At 28.0% G+C, this 8,385-nt stretch overlaps 1 pseudogene; it reads left to right on the top strand.

The window, feature by feature from the left end:
- Positions 1-1,094: 1,094 nt before the first annotated feature.
- On the top strand, positions 1,095-4,784 carry LOC124915833 (annotated as a pseudogene).
- Positions 4,785-8,385: the final 3,601 nt, after the last annotated feature.

Raw genomic sequence — 8,385 nt, 5'->3', positions numbered from 1 at the left:
TCGGACTCCGTTTGAATCTCCGATCGCCAGTTTGATGAACCCTATGCTACTATATGCGAAAATCTGCTGCTAGATTTTCTCTCTACCTCCTTTGTTTTTTTGACTTTTTCAAGAACCTTTATCAAAGAAAAATATCTCCAAACTTATTTTAGCTGAGAATTTCTTCAAGTCATATTCCAGGACAACAATCGGTTATAAAACCTCCAACTAATTTTCTACAAGCATGAAGATGTATTGTTTGTTCTCCACATTCTTCTAGCCAAATCCGGCATAAAAAGAATCTAACAAACCATGTATATAATTAGTGCACCTCAACTCGTATTTCTTAGAATTTTTCATACACGATAACTTTTCATCACCTACACCCATTGACGCCTACGAGAAGAACAAAAGACCCATTGTCTTATTCTCTCTTCTTCTCAAGACATTGTCACCCAAAACTAAGAAATATTTTAACAACTGTTGACATCTCCTTAGCAACTAAAGATTTCGACTCAAATCTTCACAACGACTAATTTTTCTGCAACCAATATCGTTTTCTAAAATAACCAACAATCTTCAACAAAAAGAAAAATATCAAACAACTTCTTTAATGACGGTTAGGGTTTCTATCATATCTTCATAAATAGATTTGGATAAATATTCTCAAAACATGCTCTGATACCACTTGTTTAGAAAAGATCTAATCTAAACACACGATAAAAGAAGATTTAAAGATAAAGTGGTAAGAATAATAAAAGAACACAATGTATAACGAGGTTCGACCAACAATGGCTACATCTTCGGGGAGTCGTTCATTCTATTGATTTTCATGGAATAATAGTACAAATAACCCTTGGTTACAATGTCTCTATTTATACGAGTACATCAAAAGCCAAAAAGACTAAACTAATATTCTTAAGCCCAATAAAGTCTTAAAGCCCATTACAATATATAAACTATAATAAAATATGAGCCCAAAACCCAACCCAAACTTGTATTATTAGAAGATGAATTGCTTGGAGTTTAGTGGAGACTTATATCAAACACACGGGGAACACATGAAGTGTGGAAGAAACTGTCCCCATAAGGAGCCGAGACTAATTAGCGATGTAATGACATTTCATCATCATCCATATCCGAGAATCATCACGGAAACCGTCTTGCAAAAGGAAGTCGATTCTCTAGAGGTCGAAAATAGAGGTCAGACAAGCATATTAGGATAGTACCGAAAACATTATCCGTATGACGAGTCGAATCGATTAAATGGAATTAGGATGATGAGAGTAGAAGGGTTTCGACCTGTAGCTGAGAAATGGAGCAGAGAATCGAGAAGAGCCGCCGAAAAAACAATTTGAGATGGATGAAGGTCTGGTTGTGTCAGAATGAAGAGGAAAAAGAGATTTACAGAAATGAAGAGGAAGAAGAGAGAATAAAAGATGAAGAAAGAGTTTGGCGGCCGCCGGAATTAATTAGGGAAAAGTATAACCTTTTTTACCGAGAGCAATCATATGCTCTCTGTCGTAATCATAATTTTTACCAGTATCACCGAGAGCATTCTTTCGCTCTCAGCTATAATTTTCGATAGTTGTGCAATTTTTACTAGTGTAGGTTCATAGGTGAAAACAAAATATCCTCTAATCTAAAAATATGGTAAGTTAAAATTTATCAGATCTTAACCGCAATAGAATATATGATATTATTAGTGTGAAATGTTGTTCTACTATATTTTAGGACATAATCTCTAATTATATTGCAAAATTATTATGTTTTTTTTAATATATTTTTGTTTTGTTTTTTTTACTTAAGACAACAGTAGTAGTGATGTTAACTTTATAGGGATTGCCCAATTTATCGTTTATATATAAGTGTGATTCAAAATAGTAATTAAACAACCTTTAATCAACCCATTTCAAGTTTTAATTGGTAAGTTTTAAAAATAGCTGATTTTTTTGGTTAATCTTATTAATAAAATAATTTTAAATTTGATCCTGTTCAAAAATAGAAAAGAATAGAAGAGCATAATTAGACTACTTGCATGGCTAAATCACATCTTTGAACAATATTTTTTTAATAGTGTCGCTACATTAAAAAAAATAAAAATAATTAAATAGAACAAAAGATTAAACAATAAGAAAATAATAATAATAATAAATAAATGAGAAGATATAATGAAACTAAAAAAATAAATCAAATCCAGAATTAAATTAAAGAACAAAGAACTCAAGATCTAACTATTGATATGGATCCCGAAACTCATACTTTTCTAGAGGTATAAAATATCTTCAAGACATGTAAAAAATAACCTTTTAATTATATTTTTTTATCTCAATTATCTTATAAATTTCCTTGAAATCTTTTCAATATTTGCTTTTAAAAATGACATAGTGTCATTTCATTAAAAAAACACAAAAGAGGGAAATGAGTTTCAAAAAACAAAACTAGACAGACCTTACCTTTATTGAAAACACCATAACTTCTAACTGTCTTCATTAATCGAAATTTCCATCCATGTATGTATGAGAGCGTTGACATCAGAAATAATATCATCCCAAACTTTTGATTTTGTTCTCTTATTCGTGCTTTGAATTCTTGTATTTATTTCTCTCCAGATATTGTAGACCAAAGCTCCAAAGAAGCATTTGAAAACATTCGCGTAGAAGCTATCGCCCTTAGACTTTTTCTTTACAAGCTCTATGATTTCGTTCCATGTACCTGAAAAGTTAGTGATATTTATGTTCTAACCAAAATTGATCCACAACTTGGATACAAACGTGCACTCCCCAAAGATGTGGTCAATGCTTTCCTCTTTTACTGCACATATTGAGAAATTGACGTATTAAATATTAATATACTTCTTAATTTTGTTTCTAGTCGCCAATCTTTTTCTGAATGTCAACCATATGATGAATTGGTGTCGATGTATAATCTTTGAAGATCAGACTACTTTATGTCAATCGACCACCATCTCCTTTGTTATAATGATCTCCCATGCATTTTCCTTCTAATTCTGACTCTAATAGATTGGAATTCCTCCCGAATAATTATGAAATTATTCTCTAGACATGGATTGTGCCAGAATAATATTCCCATTCTAATACCGATTCTGAACTTCATCATCTGACATGCCTCTCCTCTAGTTCTTAAGATTTTCTTCAAGAACATGCCATTTTATTTTTGATTTGGCATGTCCATTTCCTGACTTTTCCTTTCATCTACTTTAATATTTTATAGAGCTTTTCCATAGAAGCTTTTTTAGAATCATATAGTCATCTAAGTGGGTTTATCAAGTTTAAAGGTTTTGAAAAAGAATAATGATAGGGGAACTCCCCATGTGGCAGTGGATTTTTTTTTTAAAATAAAAAAATAAAAAAACGACAAACCCTTTACGTCTTCCCTATGCACATCTTCCTCTTTTTTGATCAAATCATTTTCCTCTCTCTATCTCGCCTCTTCCTCTTACTTCTCGAAATTCAAATACACAAGAGAGAAGGATGAAGGAGAAGACAATGGATTTGTTAGGGCGGATCAGATAGATCTGAAAATTTGGACGAACAACTTTAGATACATCTTGACAAAGCATGGACAATGGAGAAGAAGAAGAATGATCAACAACAACTGGAATCGATTGTTATTAGGCATGAATGAGAGATCGATCATTCCAAACTAATTATCAAGAATGTTATTGCTGGTTGTACATTTAGTACTGTTTCATTGTAGTTTCTAAGATAACGTTGCAGGTCTCTTTCTTTCTAGGGTTTAACTAATGTTTAACTAGATAATGATATATTTTTAGCTTAGTTTATAAAATAGTTATTGCTATTGATTAATTAGAGTTTTTTTTTAACAATTTTTCGAGGTGATTTAGATAGGTAATTTATCACAAAATGTTATTTCTGCTCTTCTTCTATTTCTTTACCTTGGGACCCTATTTCCATCAACAACATCTTTAGATTTACTTCCTACTAGAAGATCCATTCAAAGTCTCTTTTTAACTAATTCAACTTGATGGGTCAGGCTCTTGGTTATATCATGATAATGTCTTTGTCACAGTTGTAGCATCCATTCAATATCATGTTCTTGCAGAAAAAACTTTGGATGCCTTTTACAAGTTGAGGAACAAGAAGGCCCAAACTCCAGCCCATATTTTTGATGGTATAACATTCATAATATACATTTAAGTATTTATTCTTCCTTTCTTATTTGTAAACATATGTGATTTGCTTTGTATGATTAATTAATAGTTATTATGGAAATTGTGCCAAAGTTGAAATTAGATTCTTCAGGAAGACAAACAATTTTTTTTTATATATATTCTTTTGTGGCGATGTTATAGGCCATGTCTTCTTATGGATATGAGATTGTTAAAACTCTGATGATTATTGATATAGAGCCAAATGCACATGTTGAGAAGAAGGAAATGATTGAGATCAATGCAGGTTAAAATGATTCTTCAATCTTTTGTTTTATTTTTAAGCGAAAAATTTAATAATTGTTTGTATCCAACCAAACAAAACCAAAAAACTGTTAGGATGATGGTTATTGCGAATGAGAAAGAAAAAGCATAAAAGATCTTGCAGGTGAAACGAGTAGAAGGAGAGGCACATGGCAAGTATCTTTCAGGTCTATAAATAACAAGACATTGAGAAGCTATTGTGAATGGTTTTAGACACAATGTGTTTTCATTCCTAAGTAATGTTCCTAGGACAATTGCCAAGGACATAATGGACATGGTTCTCATAGCTCAATATTTTGATACCATGAAGGAAATCTAGGCCTCCTCCAAATCTCCTGCAATAGTGTAGGATTCAATATCAACGCCACAACAATGTAATGATTCTGTCTCGAATCAACTTTCCTTCAAATCTTTTTTCTTTCTCAACTTTCCCATGTAGCCAATACAATATTCTCCGAAGATAATACATGTGGCGATACATTCAATGGATATTATAGTTATACGAACATGTGTATGTTGTAATATATTTGGATATTTGTAAAGTGTTATAAATACTACATTTCAATTTATCATATTATAGTTCAATTTTAAAAAATGTTACAATTCAATTTATATAATATTTTAGTTTAGGTTATATAATAATATTTTAGTTCAGGTTATATAAGACATTACAGTTCAATCTATAAGACATTACATTTCAGTTAATAAGACATTACATTTTAGTTTACAAGACTTTACATTTCAGTTTAAAACACATTATAGTTCAATTTTAAAAAATATTAAAATTTAATTTAAATAACATTTCAGTTCAATTTAAACCACATTATAGTTTAGTTTTAAAAAACGTTTAAGTTCAATTTATAAGACATTATATTTTAGTTTAAATAACGTTATAGTTCAGTATTATAAGACATTACATTTCAGTTTATAAGACATTATATTTTAGTTCATAAAACTTTACATTTTAGTTTATAAGACTTTGTATTTCAATTTATAATAATACTTTACATTTTAGTTTAAAATACATTATAATTCAGTTTTAAAAAACGTTAAAGTTCAGTTTAAATCACATTATAGTTAAATTTATAAGACATTACATTTTGGTTTATCAGACATTACAGTTTACTTTATAATAAACTCACAATAATTCAGTTTATAAGAAATTACAGTTCAGTTTTAAAAAATGTTAAAGTTCAGTTTAAATAACATTACATTTTAGTTAAAACACATTATACTTCAGTTTATAAGTCATTACAATTCAGTTTATAAGTCATTACAATTCAGTTTATAAGACATTACAGTTCAGTTTAAATGACATTATAGTTTAGTTTATTAAATATATTATAGTTTAGTTTAAATGACATTAAATTTTAATTTATCAAACATTATAGTTCAGTTTATAAGAAAATATATTTTAATTTATAAGAAATTACATTTCAGTTTATAAGAAATTACATTTCAGTTTATAAGAAACTATAGTTTAATTTTAAAACACATTACAACTCAATTTATAAGAAATTATATTTCAGTTTTAAAAACGATAAACTTAAGTTTAAATAAGATTAAATTTTAGTTTATAAGACATTACAATTTAGTTTATAAGATATTATAGTTCAGTTTAAATGTAAATGACATTACATTTCAGTTAATTATTCATTAAAATTCAGTTTAAATGATATTATATTTTTACTTTGTTAGAGTTCAATTTATAAAAAATTATATTTTAATTTATAAGAAAAATTTACAGTTCAATTTTAAAATATATTACAATTTAGTTTATAAGAAATTACAGTTCAGTTTATAAGAAATTAAAATTCAGTTTTAAAAAATGTTAAAGTTCAGTTTAAATAACATCACATTTTAGTTTATAAGATATTACAGTTTAAGTTTTAAGATATTACATTTCAATTTATAAGACAGTACAGTTCAGTTTAAATAATATCACGGTTCATTTTAAATAACATTATATTTTATTTTATAAAAAATTACATTTCAGTTTATAAGAAATTATATTTCAGTTTATAAGAAATTATATTTTAATTTATAAAAAGTCACGGTTCAATTTTAAAAACACATTATAATTTAGTTTATAAAAAAATACAGTTTAATTTTAAAAAACGTTAAAGTTCAGTCTAAATAACATTACATTTTAGTTTAAATAACATCAAAGTTCAGTTTAAATAACTTTACATAACTTTACAGTTCAATTTAAATAACATTACATTTTAGTTTAAATAACATTACAGTTTAGTTTATAAGGCATTACACTTTAGTACAATTCAGTTGATAAGACATTACAATTTAGTTTTAATGATATTAAATTTTAGTTGATTATATATTGCATTTTAATTAAAAACACATTACAGTTCAGTTTTAAAAAATATTATAGTTCAGTTTATATAACATTATAGTTAAGTTTAAGCACACATTATAGTTCAGTTTACAAGACAATACATTTTAGTTTAAATAACACTATGGTTTATAAGAATAAGACAATACAATTTAGTTTTGAAAATATTACTTGTTAACGTATTCAGTATTTGGAGCTCCTCTATCTTGTTCGCGGTAGTCGTCTTCTTCGCGGTCATCTTCTTCGAGGTCATCCTCTTCATCCTCTTCGTAGAGGTTTTCGATAAGAGAATGCAATGATTTGATCAAAATCAAAGAATAGTGTGCTAGCTATTTTTTATTATTTTTTTTCTACTGTTGCTTATTTTTTTCTACGCTGGCTGCCACGTGAGGGAGTCGCTGGCCCAATCACTCCCCTATCATCACTCTCCGAAAAAATATTATCTATCAAAAAAATTGTTAATTCTAACTATAATTTCAATGAATTTTTAAAAAACTAATATTTTGTTACAATTACAGTCTCAATCACTTTTAAAAATTATCCGTTTTTTATTTTTTAATATAAAAGATGTAATTAAATTAGATAATTTAATTTTTTAAATGTTCATTTTTTATTAATAATAATAAAATCGTTTAAACAAAATGACAAAACATGATATAAGAAAACGTTATTAAATAAGTTATCGAGCTCGTAAGTCATCGAGAACAATGATTAACTCCCGACTGATTTTATCACATTTTCGGAACAAATCTCAGAAAACGTCATAATAATAACATTATAAATGAAACATTATTAATTGGGATGGTTACCCATGTTAGAATTCGGGTACCAAAATCCATCCTACTAGAAACGATCTACAAAAATATAAAAACAAAATATAACAAGAAGACAAATTTATAGTAGTTTACTCAAAAGGAATACCAATTTTTTACCTCACATTGTTTATCTCTCTAAAATTTTGTCTTATCATATAAAATATTAACAATAAAATATTTATAGGGTAAATATTAAGGTAATAAAACATAAATAATTCTTGACTCAGGCCCAAACCCAAATTCAAACACAAATGCAATAAACTATAATTAACTCTTATAGAGTTTATTACAAGTATACACTTCACAACTCAACAATCTCATACTTAGAGACTAACTTCATCATCTCTATATTGGTAGTTACTCTCCATCCAGTGTCTTAATGAAAAAGGTCAACGGAAGTTGTGCACAACTTCAATTTCTCATTTCTCAAATTTTGTTAATATATCAGCTAGATTTTTACTCCCGAGAATCTTCACAAGTGCTAACACTCCATATTTTAAAGATGATCGGATTAAATTATAAGTAAAGACAAGATCAAAGATGATCCTCATTAATGTACCATTCTAGAACTCATCCAATCAATCAAGGACTAGTGTCCTATGAAGCAAATATGACTATTTTATGTCCGTTGTAGTTTGCATACTTAAGAAGGAAAATGACAATTTGCTTCATAAGTGTTCAACAAGCTTTATCAACTTCATCATCAGTTTTACAAGTAAAAACACCGACTGTTCTCACTACTCTCTCAAGCTCTAAAAGTCCTAAGAGATTTGAATTTTGCTAGA

Source organism: Impatiens glandulifera, chromosome 9 (genome assembly GCF_907164915.1).
Source record: "Impatiens glandulifera chromosome 9, dImpGla2.1, whole genome shotgun sequence".
Classification (NCBI taxonomy): Eukaryota; Viridiplantae; Streptophyta; class Magnoliopsida; order Ericales; family Balsaminaceae; genus Impatiens; species Impatiens glandulifera.
Note: the sequence above shows the minus strand (reverse complement) of the source record. Positions and strands in the feature narration are given on the sequence as shown.